This window comes from Capsicum annuum, chromosome 8 (genome assembly GCF_002878395.1).
Source record: "Capsicum annuum cultivar UCD-10X-F1 chromosome 8, UCD10Xv1.1, whole genome shotgun sequence".
NCBI classification, from domain to species: Eukaryota; Viridiplantae; Streptophyta; class Magnoliopsida; order Solanales; family Solanaceae; genus Capsicum; species Capsicum annuum.
The window spans coordinates 12,430,937-12,450,323 of record NC_061118.1 but is presented as its reverse complement, the minus strand read 5'-3'; positions in this window follow the sequence as shown (position 1 = coordinate 12,450,323).

Sequence of the window (19,387 nt, the reverse complement as noted above, 5' to 3'; positions counted from 1 at the left end):
ATTGAACTCATACTAAGATTACTAAATTTCCTTAATGTTCTATCACTGACTTAATTCTACGGATCATAGCACGACCAGCAGCTAAGTTTTTTTGTATAAATAGCCCCAGGACTCGATAGCATAAATAAATAAGATAGGACAACACTTGAATATCATGACAATGATATTTCATTCATAACATAATCCATACGATATCTCGTCAATTACTTGAATGTCATAAACATGTAAATGTATAGGGTATGCATACTAATATCTCATTGTTGTTCAATAAGGAATACACATGGATAAGAATGCATGCAACTTATCATAATACATTCACTAAGGCATTTCATCAAATGCTTGGCATGTAGTAGTTATCACATAATTGGGGATTTCATGCTTAACATACTAAAAAGGCACTATTCTCTTTACTTAAGCATTCTATCAAACATATGGGGAGCATGCTTTGGTTATACCACAGATTCTACACTAAATTAACATGAATACATCAATATCATGCAACTTGAAGGGATTTTACCATGAACATCACATAGTAGGATCAAGCTCGAATTTAAAATCAAGTCATGAATTAAAACTCATCCACAACATAAACTTCAATTTCTATTTACAAATATCATGACAATCACATAAATATATAATCTTGAATTTAGAAAAGGATTCTTGAACTTCTAGGGCAAAAGAAACCCAAGAATCAACATCGAAAATACCTCAAAGGCTTTAATCTTGAAAGAGAATGACTTTTCTTGAAAGCCTTGAATTAGGAATGATAATTTGTTGGTTTTTTTGTAGAATATCTTTAATCTTGTCCTTAGGAGATAATCTTGAGAGGAAACCCTAATTTTCTTGTTCTTGAGAGTGGAGAGGATTTAATGGTTTTTAAAATTGATCTATGATAGTTATGTACGCGATTTTGATGATATAAGTTGTGGGGGGTGAAGGAAAAGTCCAAAATACCCCTACGAAACTGCTTCCTAGTTGGTAAAATTCTCAGCTGACGACCAAGGCTGATAAGCCATCAGATTTGTGATAGCACATCAGCCCAGGTCATCACCTAGGACCTGAAATTGACGGGTTTCTTCCTAAGGCTAATGACATTAGCTGATAAGTCATGGAAAATGTGATAATTCATCAAAAATATCATCAAAAATGTGATAAGTCATCAGAAATTTCAACAAAAAGGTGATAAGTCGTCAGAAATGTCATCACTCAGTTTCATGGTTAACATGCTGGAGTAAAATGGGCATAACTATTTACTCCGATATCGGATTTGGGAAAAATTTGTATTTGTGGAAAGATAATTAATTTATTTATTTGTTGGTGGGTCATGAGCTCAAAAATTCATAGTATAATGAGAGATATTTCCATTTGATATTGACTATACCAATATCTTTCCCAAGAATTTAATCGATAAGGAATATCTCTAGTCGTCTAATAGCTAGGATGTATTTGAGTCCATAATATACATATACCTTGATTATAAAACTGCCAAATCACTAGATTTTATTTCTCATGAGCTTGAAGCATGATTCTACTATAAGTTGAGAATCACAGGTATTACAATATCTCCCCCTTGGGAACATTTGTCCTCGAATGTCTCTTGTTAGGATAAGAGTACTGTTCAGCGGAGCTTACTTCAGGGATGATAATATCTATCACATGTCTATGCAACTGGAACTACTGATATTCTAAGTTCATATTTTGAACATGCATATCTGATGCAAGGGATACATGGCTAAAACTGTTGATAAGTTCAATTCTCATAATAAACATGCATATCTGATGCATAGATACTTGGCTGAGTTGCTCTCATGCACGCAAAACTGAATACACTGATGAACTAAACTTTTCTACCGAACATATAAATCTAATGCATGAATATTTGAATGAACTTACTCTTGAAAGCATGACTAACTATGCAAAGATAACTAATGTAAAACTTGTAATGAGAAACTGAGCATAAAATTGAATGGGTTTTAGGAATTGAAAACATTAGGGAGTCATCGGGTATCTCCCCCTTAGGACACTATGTACCTCTAAGAACACTTACTTCACCGAAGTACTTGAGAAAACTAAGACGATGCACAAGGAACCTACTAACTGGCTCATAACTAAACATCCGGGATCTGAATCTAACACATGACGCATGAACTGAGTTATACTCACATCAACTAGAATATTCTATCTTGGAATATTTAAATTCCTAAGATTTTAGATAGCATGATTAGATGAAAAGATGAGAAAACAAACTATACGAATCTGACTGTCTGACTGCAAAACTGACTTGCTAGTTCTATTGACTAACTCATGATGAAAACATAAGCTCAAATAGGAGAAAAGGACCTAACAATGCATATCATAAAGATAAAAGACCCATAATGTACCCAAATCTACGTTAGGGAAACTTTCTTGATCATGGCGAGCCTGCAGTGCATAAAGTCTATTTTGATGTTGACCACTATTGGTACCAGAAGTGGCACCCTACTGCCGCAAATCTCTAAAGCATGTCTATCCACTTATACATCAATATAACATCCGTTACTGTCATGGGCTGCTAATATCACATTATTTAACTTACATCTACACCTTCATACTTAGTCTAAAGACCACCAGCTTAAATTCTTTAAATATTTAAAGCTTAGTATCTAAATCATAACATGAAAATCCACAAATCTTTAATAACCTTGCTACTCTCATCCTAGCCTTCAAATATCACATATCTTAAACTTAAATTCTTTGCATACCATGAAGATTACTGCTATACTCACATCAATGACACATATAACTTCGAATTACTAAAACTCATACATACATTATTATAAGCCCTACCGATTCACCTTTAATACAACTAACCCCATTAAACATACACTGGCGAACTTTAGACAACACTATCCTTAAACTATCTATGGGGACTATCTAAGAAACCTCTATCTGTAGGACTTTGGGCTTCACTACTTCTGTTACCTTAAAAGTAAAGTAAAGCTTACATGAATGGAACACAATAAGAATCTACACAAGTTTCTTAAAGAACCTTTCTATAGCACGATCTGAGATATAAAAGAAGGGAAATTGTTCCTATAAATATCTTATAGCCTTCTATACATAAATTTGGCGCTCAACACACCCATGTACAGACTCTACTAGATGCGGCTTTCAGACTTCCTAACACTTTATTGAACCTTAAGCTCTGATACCAAGTATATAACGACCCAATTTTCTATAATCGAAATGCCACATGGTTCTCATGATCCCAAAGGACCACAAGCTAACCCTTCGCTGATATTTGTACCTTAGCACTGCATAATATAATAAAATAAATATGGAAACTGGCGAAAACTTGTCATATTTTTCAAAGCATCTAAAATACACAAATCTAAAAATTGAATACTTATACATCTGTCTGAAAACACCGTAACCTGAAAGCCTCTAAACTATCTAAATTATGGAGTTGATGGGACATGTCCCCAACTAATCTGCCTGCTAAAAATAAACTAAGTCTAATGCCATAATAAAATAAGGATCATCCTCAAATGAAGAGCACTCACTACTACTTCTATTGCTTCTGGCTGAGACTGGATTACTATGGGTACTCTAGATCTCGAACTTTTGGACCTATGGTATAAGACACCATAGCGTAAGAGAAAAGTACGTGTCATTACTTTGAACGTAATGGTATGTTAGATGAGGTAAGGCTAAATGCAAGGTCTTTATGCATGATCAATAACTAACTGAATGATATGCAAGAGCTGGATTAGTTTATATAGAGAATCTGTAACTACTGAACATACTGCGCATACTGTGACTGAGCATACTGGGACTAAATTTGATAACTGATACTGAATATACTGTCAATCTGAGGTTCCTGAACATACTAAAATTCAAAGTATCTAAAGTTACTAAAACTGAAATTTGAGTTTATTGATGCTAACTGACTATATTAGAGATCAAGCCTATCTAGCGGGTGATCTCTGAGCATACTGATAAGAGTAGTAATTGAAGACATTTGAGGTCAAGCCTATCTAGTGGGTGATCTATGAATCTGCTGATAAGGATAATGATTATCTAAGATTGAGATCAGGCCTATCTATAGGTACTATCTAGATCTTTTGGTACTGATACTGAATTACTTTATTTGAGACCAGGCCTATCAAGTAGGTGGTCTATGAATCTGTGGAACTATCTAAGTTCCTTACTGACCTGAGTGACTGTATCTGACAGTCCTGAATTTTTGAATTTCTATTCTAAAGAATGAGATTGAAACTATGGATGTAACTATGGGAGTTCACACTTAACCAAAAAGACGCCAATCTGATCTAGTGGGGTCCAACCTATAACCCCAGCTGTAAGAGTGTTAATACCGTACCACGGGTAAAGACCTCTGCTATGGTTAAGCCTCTCTAACGGGTGACCCTAAATAGAAAGTCAAGACTAAGGCAGTATGATAGTCAAGCCTTTATCTAATGGGTGGCTCTTGGTCCTTTACTGGATACATAGTTTTTGCGTTCAGGGATTGCTGCTAATGACTCTACCTCTCTAACGGTAAAGCCTTCATCCCTGTACTAGCTCGGTGATAGCTCCTACTCCCAACTGAAGGACTCTGAACTAATTTTTAACTGGACTTAAACTGTGCTGAATTTTTTATTGATCATATTGCTTTACTGATCTCACTGAGTTCACTTGGTTCCATTATCTAACAGAATACTTATGAATTTTACTTTCTATCTGAATGTGATTGAGTACTGTGATTTGCAAAGCTTTACTGAAATCTAAACTGACTACTGAGCTTGATTAGACTGAATACTAATACTGGATTGAACTCGTACTGAGATTACTAAATTTCCTTAATGTTCTGTCACTGACTGAATTCTATGGATCATAGCACGACTGAAATTATCTTGAGACTGACTCGGATCTAGACAAGGAGCTAATTTTTCGAGTATATATACCCCCAGGACTCGATTGTATAAATAAATAAGATAGGACCATACTTGAATATCATGACAATGAGCTTTCATCCACAACATAATCCATACAATATCTCATCAATCACTTGAATGTCATAAACATGTAAATGTATAGGGTATGTACACTAATATCTCATACTTGATCAATATGGAATACACATGGATAAGAATGCACGCGACTTATCATAATACATTCGCTAAGGCATTTCAACAAACGCTTGTCACGCACTAGTTATCACATAATTGGGGATTTCATGCTTAACATACTAAAAAGGCACTATTCACTTTTATTAAGCATTCTTTTAAACATATGGGGAGCATGCTTTGGTCATACAACAGATTCTATATTAAATTATCATGAATACATCAATATCATACAACTTGAATGTATTTTATCGTGAACATCACATTGTAGGATCAAAGCTCGGATCTTTGAAATCAAGTCGTGAATTAAAACTCATCCACAACATGAACTTCAATTTCTATTTACAAAAATCATTATGATCTCATAAATATATAATCTTGAATTTAAAAAAGGATTCTTGAACTTCATGGGTGAAAGGAACCCAAACCCAAGAATCAATATCTAACATACCTCAAAAGCATTAATCTTGAAAGAGAATGATTTTTCTTGAAGGTTCTTGAATTGGGATTGATAATTTCTTGGTTTTCTTGGAGGAGAGCTTTAATCTTATTCTTGGGAGATGATTTTGAGAGGAAACCCTAATTTTCTTGTTCTTGAGAGTGGAGAGGATTTATGGGTTTTTAAAACTGATCTATGATGACTATGTACATGATTTTGATGATTTAGGTCGTGAAAGGTGAAGAAAAAGTCAAAAATACCCCTACGAAACCGATTGCTAGTTGCTGAAATTCTCGGTTGATGACCAAGGCTGATAAGCCGTCAGATCTGTGATAGCCCGTCAGCCCAGGTCTTCACCTAAGAACTGAAATTGATTGATTTCTGGCTAAGGCTGACGATATTAGCTGATAAGTCATCAGAAATATGATAAGTCATTAGAAATGTCATCAAAAATGTAATAAGTTATCAGAAATGTCGTCAGAAATGTGATAAGTTGTCAAAAATATCGTCACTCAGTTATCGGGCTAACATACTGGAGTAAAATGGGCATAACTTTTTGCTCCGATATCGGATTTGGACAAAATTTGTATCATTGGAAAGCTAATAAAATTATATATCTTTTGGTGGTAATGAGCTAAAAAATTCATAGTATAATGAGAGTTATTACCATTTGAATTCGATTGTACCAATATCCTTCGCAAGAATTCAATTTGTAAGGAATATTTTGAGTCGTCTAATAGCTAGGATGTATTTGAGGCCTTAATAAATATCAAACTTGATTATAAAACTACCAAATAACTAGAATTTATTTCTCATGAGTTTGAATCATGGTTCTACTATCGGTTGGGAATCTTGAGGTATTACAATATCTCCTCCTTGGGAACATTCATCCTCTAATGTCGCTTTTTAAGCTAAGAGTATTGATCGGATGAGCTTACTTGAGGGACGATAATATCTAAAACATGTCTATGCAATTGGAACTACTGATATTGTGAGTTCTTATTCTTAATATGCAAATCTGATGCATGCGATACACGGCTGAAATAATTAATACGTTGACTTCTCATAATGAACATGCATATCTAATGCATGGATACTTGAATGATTTTCTCTCATACCAGCATGACTGTATAAACTGATGAATTAAACTTTTCTACTGAACGTACATATTTAATGCATAAATATTTGAATGAACTAACTCTTGAAAGAGGACTGACTATGCAATGATAACTGATGTAAAGCTTGTAATGAGAATATGAGAATAAAATTGAATGGGTTTTAGGAATTGAAAACATTGGGGAGTTAAAGGCTATCTCCCTTTTAGGACACTATGTCCCTCTAAGAACACTTAGTTCACCGAAGTTCTTGAGAAAAATGAGGCGATGCATAAGGCACCTATAAACTGGTTCATAACAAACATCTGGGATCTAAATCTAATGCACGACACATGAACTGAGTTATACTCACAAGTACTAGAATATTCTATCTTGAAATAGTTACATGCCTGAGATTTCTGGTAGCATGATTAGATGAAAAGATGAGAAAACAAACTATACGAATCTGACTATTTGATTGCTAGACTGACTTACCAGGTTGTACTGACTAACTCACACTGAAAACATAAGCTCAAATGGGAGAGAAGGACCTAATAGTGAATATCATGAGGATAAAAGACTCATAACGTACCCGAATCTATGTTAGGGAAACTTTCTTGATCATGGCAAGCCTGAAGTACATAAAGTCTGTTCTGACGCTGACCACTATTGGTACCAGAAGTGGCACCCTGCTGATGCAAATCTTTAAAAAATAACTAGCCACTTATACTTCAACTTAACACCCACTACTATCATGGGCTTCTAACATCATATCTCTTAACTTATATCCACACCTTCATATTTAGTCTAAAGACCACCAACTTAAATTCTTCAAAGATTTCAAGTTTAGTTTCTAAATCATAACATGAATATCCACAAATCATTAATAACTATGCTACTCTCATCCTAGCCTTTAAATGCCATATATCTTAAACTTATATTCTCCCCATACCATGAGGATTACCACTATAGTCACATCAACGACACAAATAACTTCAAATTACTAAACTTAAACTCTTGCATACATTATTTCAAACCGTAATGATTCACCTTTAATACAACTAACTCCATGAAACATACTCAACCAAAATTTAGACAACACTATCCCAAAACTATCTGCGGGGACTTTCTGAGAAAGCTCTATCTATAGGACTTTGGGCTTTAGTACTTCTGTTACTTTAAAAGTAAGGTAAAGCTAACTTGAATGGAACATGATGAAAATCCACATAAGTTTCTTAGAGAACCTTTCTATAGCACTATCTGAGACATGAAAGAAGAGAAATTGTTCCTATAAACATCTTATAGCCATCTATACATAAATGTGGCGCACAACACAACCATGTACAAAACTCTACTAAATGCGGCTTTTAGACTTCCTAGGACTCTATTGAACCTTAGTCTCTAATACTAGGTTTGTAATGCCTCAATTTTCTATAACCAAAATAACACACGGTGCTAATAATCTTGAAGGACCACAAGCTAACCCTTTTCTGATATCTGCACCTGAGCACTGCATAATATAATAAAATAAATGCGTAAACTGGCAAAAACATTCCATAAGGTTGAAAACATCAAAAATACACAAATCTAAAAACAAAATACTTATATATCTATCTGAAAACACTATAGCCTGAAGGCCTCTAAACTGTCTGAACTGTGGAGTTGATGGGACATGTCCCCAACTAACTTCACCTGCTGAGAAATAAACTAAGTCTAATGCCATAATAAAATAAGGATCATCCTCAAATGAAGTGGACTCACTGCTACTTCTACTATTTTTGGCTGAGTCTGTGCTACTATAGGTGCTCTAGATCTCGTGCTTCTGAACCTATTGTATAAGACACCATGGTGCAATAGAAAAGTATGCGTCAGTACTTTAAATGTACTAGTATGCAAGATAAGGTAAGGCTAAATGCAAGAGCTATATACATGATCAATAACTAACTGAATGATATGCAATAGCTGGATTAGCATACATAGAGAATCTGCAACTACTTAAAATACTGTGCATACTGTGATTGAGCATACTAAGACTGAATCTGATAATTGATACTGAATATACTGTCAATGTAAGGTTTCTGATCATACTGAAATTCTGAGTATTTAAAGCTACTAAAACGAAAATCTAATTTTACTGATGCTAACTGGCTGTATTAGAGAGTAGGCCTATCTAGCAAGTGATCTCTGAGCATACTGATAAGAATAATAATTGAAAAAATTTGAGATCAAGCCTATCTAGTGGGTGATCTCTGAATCTACTAATAAGGATAATGATTAACTGATATTTAGATCAATCCAATCTAATGGGTGATCTATAGTTCTATTGGTACTGATACTGACTAACTTTATTTGAGACCAGGCCTACCTAGCATGTATTCTATAAATCTATGGAACTATCTAAGTTCCTTACTGAGCTGAGTGACTGTATCTAAATGTCTTAAATTTTTTAGAATTTCAATTCTGAAGATTGAGATTGAAACTGTAGTTATAACTGTGGGAGTTCTTACTTAACCAACATGCCTAAAATCTGATCTAGTGGGTCCAACCTATAACCCCAGCTGGAAGGGTATCAATATCATGCCACAGGTAAAGACCTCTGCTATGATCAAGCCTCTCTAACATGTTAGCCCGAACAGGAAGTCAAGCCTAAGGTAGTATGATAGTCATTCCTTTATCTTATGGGTGGCTCCTGGTCCTATGCTGGCTACGTAGTTCTAGAGTTTAGGGATTGCTGATAACAACTCTTCCTCTTTAACGGGAAAGTCATCATCCCTGTACTCGCTCGGTACTAGCTCCTACTCCTAACTGAAGGACTCTGAACTGATTCTTAACGAAACTTAAACTAAGCTAAATCTGTTACTAATCATATTTCCTTACTGATCTGACTGAGTTCACTTGGTTCCGTTATCTGATGGAATACTTATGAATTCTACATTTTTTCTGAATGTGACTGAGTTCTATGACATACTAAGCTTTACTTAAATCTGAACTGACTACTAAGCTTGATTAGAGTGAACACTGATACTGGATTGAACTCATACTGAGATTACTAAATTTCCTTAATGTTCTGTCACTGACTTAATTCTACGGATCATTGCACGACTGAGATTATCTTAAGACTGACTCGGCTCTAGACAAGTAACTAAGTTTTTTGGTATAAATAGATCCAGGACTCAATAGTATAAATAAATAAGACAGGACCACACTTGAATATCATGACAATGAGATTTCATTCACAACATAATCCATACGATATCTCGCCAATTACTTAAATGTCATAAACATGTAAATGTATAGGGTATGCATACTAACATTTCATTGTTGTTCAATAAGGAATACACATGGATAAGAATGCATGCAACTTATCATAATACATTCACTAAGGCATTTCAACAAACTCTTGGCATGCAGTAGTTATCACATAATTGGGGATTTCATGCTTAACATACTAAAAAGGTACTATTCTCTTTACTTAAGCATTCTATCAAACATATGGGGAGCATGCTTTGGTTATACCACAGATTCTACACTTAACTATCATGAATACATCAATATCATGCAACTTGAAGGGATTTCACCATGAACATCACATAGTAGGATCAAAGCTCGGATCCTTAAAATCAAGTCATGAATTAAAACTCATCCACAACATAAACTACAATTTCTATTTACAAATATCATGACAATCATATAAATATATAATCTTGAATTCAGAAAAGGATTCTTGAACTTCTGGGGTGAAAGAAACCCAAGAATCAACATCGAACATACCTCAAAAGCTTTAATCTTGTAAGAGAATGACTTTTCTTGAAGGACTTGAATTGGGAATGATAATTTTTTGGTTTTGTTGGAGAATATCTTTAATCCAGTTCTTGGGAGATGATCTTGAGAAGAAACCCTAATTTTCTTGTTCATGAGAGTGGAGAGGATTTAATGGTATTTAAAACTGATCTATGATGGTTATGTACGTGATTTTGATGATTTAAGTCATGGAAGGTGAAGAAAAAGTCCAAAATACCCCTACGAAATTGTTCCTTGTTGCTCAAATTCTCGGCTGACGACCAAGGCTGATAAGCCGTCAGATCTGTGATAGCATATCAGCCCAGGTCATCACCTAAGACCTGAAATTAATGGATTTCTCCCTAAGGCTGACGACATTTGCTGATAAGTCATCCAAAATGTGATAAGTCATCAGAAATGTCATCAAAAATGTGATAAGTCGTTAGAAATATCGTCACTCAATTTCCAGGCTGACATGCTGGAGTAAAATGGGCATAACTTTTTACTCCGATATCGGATTTTGGCAAAATTGGTATCTTTGGAAAGCTAATTCAATTATGTATCTGTTGGTGGGTCATGAACTCAAAAATTCATTGTATAGAGAGATATATTCCTGTTTGAAGTTTACTATACCAATATCCTTCCTAAGAATTCAATCGATAAGGTATGTTTTGAGTCGTCTAATAGCTAGGATGTATTTGAGGCCTTAATATACATCAACCTTGATCATAAACTTTCCAAATAACTAGAATTTATTTCTCATTATCTTGAAGTATGGTTATCTATTAGTTAGGAATCTCGGGGCATTACAGTTGAAGTTCAGCTGCTCCAAATCCCTTTTAAGACTTACGACCCACCTAGGGGTATGTAAGTAGTACTTACGGCCCATAAGAGGGTCCACAAGTTATTGAAGACTAAGTTTTTCTTTTTTTTTTGGTTAGGATTTTTAGGATTTTGATGTATTATATAAGTACCCCTTGATGATTTAGTAATAGTTTACACATTGTTTACATTCACAACACTATATTGATTCTGAGAATTGACTTTTGATCTTGGAATCCTTTCTTCTTAATTTTTAGTGTTGAATATTAATTCGATATTCTAATTTTTATTATTCAATTATTGTATGATTGTTGATACTCTTTATTTTATGAATTCAATAGATGTTCTTCCAATTATGATTGGTTAAACCACCTAACTAGAGTTGTGGGAGCCTTGATGGATTAATGAAGTAGAGGAAGTGACAAGTCATTATTGATCAATATTCTTGCATGTATTGTGATATTCTTCAATGTTTTTACTTTCTAAATGACTGAAGATGTTGAGAATTGGCATGTATTCCATACATACTCAAAAAAGGAGGTAAAGATTAAGAAAAAATATAACATTAGTAATTTAAAGGTATCAACCTTCATCTAATTTACTTAACACTTAAAAGGTAATAGTTAATCTGGGATCCAGGATAAGGATTACTAAGGCGACACTCTGAGAATCAAAAGGTGATTAGTGAAATTCACCAAAGGCATTCACAAGATGGTTGGTAATACATATCTTGTTGTATTCTTCATGCAAAGCATTGAGAAAGTTCAAAGAAGCATGATAGTGCATGGAGTTTTGAAATCATGTAGAACACAGTGCTAGTTTTGATCTAATATTGATTTAAACCTAAAGTGATCAAGATCTATTGTTACTATTACTTTTCTCACACAACATCCCCCAATTTACATTTTTGCATTGTCTTATCTACTTTAACAAGTTCGTGATGAAGAATCAGTATATTCCCTGTTGGTTTGACCCCTACCTTTGTTGTGTTATATATTTGATCGAGACTATATTCTTTGAGGTGCAATCTTTCGTGGCATCAAATTTTGGCATCGTTTTTAGTTAATACGATTACGAATAGATATATTGGTGTTGTTAAGATTGGTGGTTTTCATTTTGTTCTATTTTTTCCACATACACCAGTGTATGCCCAGTACTCAAGTCTAGGAAATTCCTTAATCCTACTTGATATTGACTTGGAGCAGACCTTATGATAGAATTATAAGATGGAATAGAAAGAACATCGGGTTTATGCTAACCCTAAACTGATACCACCACCTCCGTATGGTTTAAGAAATAGTCGTGCGGACTACTTTTTCGTTATTGGCTGAAGAAAATGTGAGGAGGGATGTTTTTTCCTATAATGTAGCTCAAGAAAAATGAGTGAGACTAGAAGAAGAGCGTCGAGCGGCACTCGGTAGAGTAAGAGTAGATAGAGCTCAAGCACCCTTATATTTTCCTTATTTACTAGAATTTGATCATCTGGAGAAAGATTTAGGGTATGTTGAGCCAATCGAGATAGGCCTATCATTCCTCCTGAGTTGCAAGGGGTGACATTTGATATCATGAGTGTTAGGATTTAGCTTCTCAATCTATAGTGTGTGGTTGTTTGTTTTATGTCTGATGATGCAAATATTCACATCGTGAATTTTGTTGGGATCTGCACATCGTGTAATGTACATAGGGTGGGTCAGGATGCTTTGAGACTTAGGTTATTCCCATTATCTCTTTTTGGAGAAATGATATTGTGGTTAGGGGAATTACCTTGGGGGTCTATTACTAACTACAATAAGTTGTGGAAATAATTTTTTGACCGATTTTTCGATAAAGGATGAGATTTATAATTTTAGGCAATTGCATTCTGAGGCATTGTATGAAACTTGGTTGAGGTTCAAGAAGAAATTGATAACTGTGCCCAATCATTGAATTTTAGGGAGGAACTTTCTTAAGATATTCTATAGAGCCTTGAATGTAAATTCCAAAGTTGTTTCTACTATTATTACTTCTGGGGCTTTCATGACCCTGTATTTGGAGCTAGCTATGAAGATTTTAGACTGGGTCTCAAATACCAACCGAGGGTGGCATACTCGGGTAGAAGACAAAGGAGTTGGTACTTATGTTATCGGTGCTTCTAGTTAGTAGAGAATCATAGATGATATTGTGGCTCAAGAGGTTGCATAGATAAGGACGGTTTTTGGGGTACTAATAATGCAATTCACAACTATTGGCGTACAAGGTAAATCCCCTAGGTTGTATGATTCTGATATTGAAAAAGAAGTAAAATACCTAGATAGACAGATAGCATCTTTTGAGCTAAGGTCCAAGGGTCCAATATGTACTCTTAGAACTCTAGGAAGGGGTATAAAGTTTAGAACTTTTATGGGGATAGGTATAGGGATCGAAGCAGAAAGAGAGATGGTGATAGGAGGTAAAAGGATGACTCCAAGGAGAAGAGTGGTTTTGATGTTCCGCTAGGGAATAGAGACACTAATTCAAGAATGGCAGTGATGTTATTGAAACTGGTTAAGTGTAAATAGATCTAAGAGAGTTTCCTTAAGGAGATCAAGTCAGATATGTCAGGGCTGAGCCAGAAAGTAAAATTGCAAATAATGGTCACTATTTAGCTATTACTATTGGAAGTGGTAAGGCCACTATTGATCCTTCTATGGATGTGGTTGATAAGGTAAGGAATGATGTTGTTGATATTGATGATGCACCCAAAGCAGAAACTTGACAGTTAACATCTAATAGTAAGACATCACAGAAATAGAGGGAGTAGAAACATAAGTTGGGAATGATAAGGGAAAGGGTAAGGTGGCCAAACCAATCTTAAATCATATTCCATGATCTCTCCCACCCTTTCCTCAAAGTTTGAAATAGAATAAGAAGGGAACTATAAAAAGTTTGTCACTATACTTAAGGAGTTAAGTTTGAACATCCCTCTTCTTGAAGCTATTGAGCAGATACCTATTTACATGAAATTTATCAAATATTTGCTAACAAAGAAGAAAACTAGAAGTTATAAGGATGTTAGGGGTTTGCATTATTATAGTGCAAGTACATCTTGATCTCTAGCACAAAAGAAAGGTGATCCTGGAACTTTCACTATTCCTTACACTATTATGACATCTAGATTTGCCAGATCTTTGAGAGACTTAGATGCAAGCATTAACTTGATGTTGTTGGCAGTGTTCAAACAACTGGGCCTGAGACCTTCAAACCCACAATGATATGATTGTTGATGAAAGATCGTACAGTTAAGAAACTCTTGGACAAATTATATGATGTTTTGGTCAAGATGGATAGTTTTATCTTTTCAACTTTGATGTCTTGGACTGTGAGGCTGATTTTGAGATTCCCATAATATTAGGGAGACCATTTTTAGCCACAGGTAGAGCGTAGTGGACCTAGATAGGGGAGATCCTAAGTTTAGGCAGAATAATGAGAACGTTACATTCAATATACATATAACAATGATGCAGCCAACAAAAATGTAGGTGATCTAGATAATAGAAAGTGTTGATGACCTTGGAGGTCAATCATATGTAAACCTTGGCAAAGCCTGAGTAACCAAGGGAACTGAGTCATGCTGTAATGTTAAATCAGGCAGTTTATAGGGGAAACCCATGGACTTATTGGTTAAGTGTGAGCATCCAACATTGCCACATTATCCCATAATATTAAATCAAGCATTGATTAGGAGGCAACCTAATATTTTAGTGTTCACTTTGTTTTCATTTTTGTAGTTTTAATGAATGCAAAATGTTGTGCTCAAGCACACATGCATGTGTACGTGGTCTCACCAAGTAATATAGTGGCCTTTCAAAAGTCAAGTTTCAATCCCTCAAACACTTGTGTTAAAAACAATCCTATACTAGTCTAACTATTAAGATTAACTCAATGTTAATGCACCCACAACATCATTTGCGAGTAAACTTAAAAATTGATAAATTAATGGTTCTTGAAAAACAATGGACAGAAACCAAGGTTAAGGCACTATGAACAATCATTCTATATTATAGAACTTCATTGTTTAGATTAATTATCTTGGATGTTGGTTCACGGGCTCTATACTATGACAATGGCCTTTCGACTCTCCAATCAATTATCTAACTTAGCCTCATAACTACATCATTGAACGGGGATGTGATAACTTAGTCAAATATATTCATATTTCATCCCATACATGAACGAAATAGAGCATATCTGAAGTAAAGTAGACTCTATAAGGTTTCCTGCACTAGTCTACCATGATACCCACAAAAGCCTCTACAATCTATACATCTATAAGTGTAATTGTTGAACTTGCCCTTACAACACACCCTCTTGGCACCTCCCTATGATGATTAAAGAATAGACTAAGTCATCTTAGCATAATCCACTATACTTTGAAATGATTCCTTATACACCACTATCTTAGTCATAACCAACTGAAGTTAAATAACCAACTAAAGTTAAACATCTCTTCATGAACTTCTGCATCTTGTCAAACTTAGTGGTAATACTAGCATAAGAATATCTCGACAAGTTGTGGAAGAATTTTTAATACTCCACAATTATCATAGAGCCCTACTCCAGGTGATCAAACTTATCGCTCATCTGATCACTCAAATTGTATAGCACAAACCTACCAAAAAAGGCCTCAACAAACTGATCCCAAGTTATCTCTGGAGAATCTAGAGGTCTACAACTAATAAGTGACCTCGACAAGTCATCTCTTGTTGTATCTCACGACAGATAAGTAGGATAAGAAACACTATGCGACTTAAATAAAAAAAAGTTATGAAACTTCTCATGGAAAACAATTAAGAACTCTTAAGCATCATCGCTTACAACACCAGCGAACATGGAAGGACCCAAATGAGTGCATCATTCAGACCACTTCTTGTCCTCCGAAGAAATAACTATACTCATAATAATAGGAGGCATAGTAAATCAGGTTGGTTTAGATCATACTTAAGGAGGTAACATAGAAGAAGGCTGAACTCCTAATCATAGATAACCATACTCAGACGCTAGCACAGAAGGCAGAACAACACTCAGAGTCTACAGAGTACCATAAGTAGATGTCAGTACAATTATAGGATCCACACTCAGAATTAGAGGAACACCATAGACAAGATCTAACATAGATAGAGGTACAACAGTTGGAGATTGAGGAACAACAGGTACACTCAAAGGAACACCCTTCAAATAGGTTAGCAAGTGATTTAGTAACTCCTCCAAGACTAGGGTAGAAGAACTCATGGGATTGGAGTAGGCCCTATATATATAGGATGCTCAAGCTGAGGCTCCAAGGAGAGCTCTCTATTATTACCTCTAGACAAGGCAAATCCTCTTATCCTTACACTACCTCGAGCTTATCTATGGCTCGTAATTTTCCTTTTAGATTGAGCTCTCTCCTCAAATGATAGCTTTACATCTCTAGCCTTACAAGATCTTGTCCTCACCATATGAATAAAAAAGAGTGAAATATTATTTAGGACATAAGGTAAGGAAAGATTCAGATGATATAGAATGAAATAAGGAAAGTTTCATAAAGATATCTCATTGTCTCTCAAAGATAGATATGGACGTCTACATAGCGATCCGCGATAATGAACTAGACACCTTGTTTTTGCATTGATGAGACTGATGAAAACCTGGTTACTTTAATACTAATTTGTCATGACATAAAAACCAAGGGTTGTGATGGCACCTATCGTGGCAAGCCTTGACAAGTAAGCCTATCACCCAAACTGATATAAAATGAGAAATTAGTAACAAACCCAAGGAAAGAATTTTAGAATGAAGTCGAACAATAGAAATATGATAATAGTAGAAGTACAATACAATATCCCAAAACCTCTTGTCATAATATAAGACCTACTAAATGCATCTAGAATGTCAAAAGATACAATTATAGTTAGAAAGGATCATAATCTGTCTTTGAATACAAAGAAGACATGAAATAAATACGAAGAGGTAGTACATCAACTTCGGAAGAAAAGATCAACCACTACCTTAAATAAACCCCAGATATTTACTGAATTAACTACCATATGGTGCACATATACCTGGATCTGCACTGAAAGGGCACAATAGGGATGGGTATAGTCCATTTGTACTTTATGGGTATCATAGGTCGACTGATCAAAGTAGAAAAAAAAGCATATGAAATACATACTTTGGGCATGTCACTTGTAATCGGAAAATGTCCTAAATTATAGCCCACAATATCTCCACTAACAGATCTATGATATTCACATATACCACACATATATGCGAGAAAGAAGCATAGGTATAAAGATATCACACATTAAAGTATGAAAAAGAAGTTCAAATTGATAAATATGACATCAAATTTAATAATAAAACACATAATGAGAACAATATATATGAAATGCAATGAAGATGATGATGATCATGATGTGATGTAATTCACGAGGTTGTCGCACAACCTTTACATATACCTAATGATTTATGCTCCCAAGGTAGGACCCATAAAGGGTTCATCAACCAATATACATTCCAATATCCAATACCAAATCCAATAACAAAATACATAACTCCTCGCCAACACATGTAACAACAAAGGTTTTTTTAAGATGTCATATTTTCTTTCAGAAAATCCCAGTGTTTCCCATATTTCCAAGATGGTACCAATGTTTCATGAATGCATATGATATGAGGAAAGAATTCTCACAACCAACCAAAATAACAATTTCCAAATCCAACCTATATACCAACCATGTGAGCCAACATCTATTTATTATGCCAAGAATGTAATCACTATGCCAATAAAACTATTTCATGATTAGTTCCCACATCCCCAACATAATTTTATACCAATACTAACTACCCAATCCAATATGAAGAAAGTTAAGTCATAACCTACCTCGAATGCCGAAAATAGATCCAAAAAGCCTTTATCATGAGGATTTTCTCACACGAATAGACTTGGAATCAACCAAAAGACACAAATATAAAATTTATGCATTAAAAGGAAGCCAACGATATGCATATTCCCCATTTTTGAGTTGGGTTCAAAATGGACTATCAAAATGAGTTTTCAAAAATGAAGGGTAAAGCTAGATTTTAGTCGACAATATGTTTCCATGTTTAAAGGAACTCATGGAAGAAAACCTAAGCAAAAATAAGTTGAAATTGAGAAATTACTTATTTAGGCATTTCAAGCCAAAATCCCCAAATTCCACTTTTCGATTCAAGTTTTAACAAAGTTTAATTGATAAGAATCGAAGAAAAATTATTGAAATATTGGTCTTACAATTTGTATCTTTAACCCAAACCAGCTGATAGATACATCCTTTAGAGATTAACTTTATGGCTTTAAGATGGTAGATAAAACGACCCTTGGGAGTTATTGAAATACCCTCCCACTTAAAGCTAACTCATTGGGAAACTGAATCTTTACCACTCGAATATAAAAATCAAATGAGGAATTTAATGAATGGAGCAAATTTATACCAAGAGTGACATTAAAATCAATCATTTCTTATTCTATAAAATTTGCTAAGGTAACTTTATGGGGGACTATTATAGGGCACTTTCTGTATATTCGTCTAGCAACAAATGACTCACTAATAGGATGGACACTGAGAAAGCCTAAAAAAAGTGCAAAAACTAACTAAAAAACTCATAGCAACATATGGAGTCATGAAAAATAGATTTGAACCTGGATCTAATAATATTTAGACAAGAACATGAAAGATGTGAAGCATAACAATATCTACATCTAGGTAGCTCTCTAGTTCCTAATGAGAAGAGAAAGCATAAAATTGGTTCTGCATCTGACAATCGTAGTTACCAGATGAAGCAACTAGCTGAAAGGTTGGGCGACCTAAAGTCGCAGATGTTGTTTCCTAAATTACAAATTACACCTCCTAAAAAGTGTAATGTAGACACTTGACAAATATTTAACCCAACATGCTTGTAGTCAATCATATAGGGTATGGGATAAAAATTTATCACGAGAGTCCCGATATAGTCTGAAGGTACAAAATATAAATGGAGGGTTTAAAATCAGTAGTGGTAGTAGTAACAATTCTTGGACAATTTAGGTTCTTATAAATATGAGACAATCACTAGGATTGTGTTTGATCTAACTTCTTAACTTCACAGGCTTATTGTGCTCGTCAAACAATCTC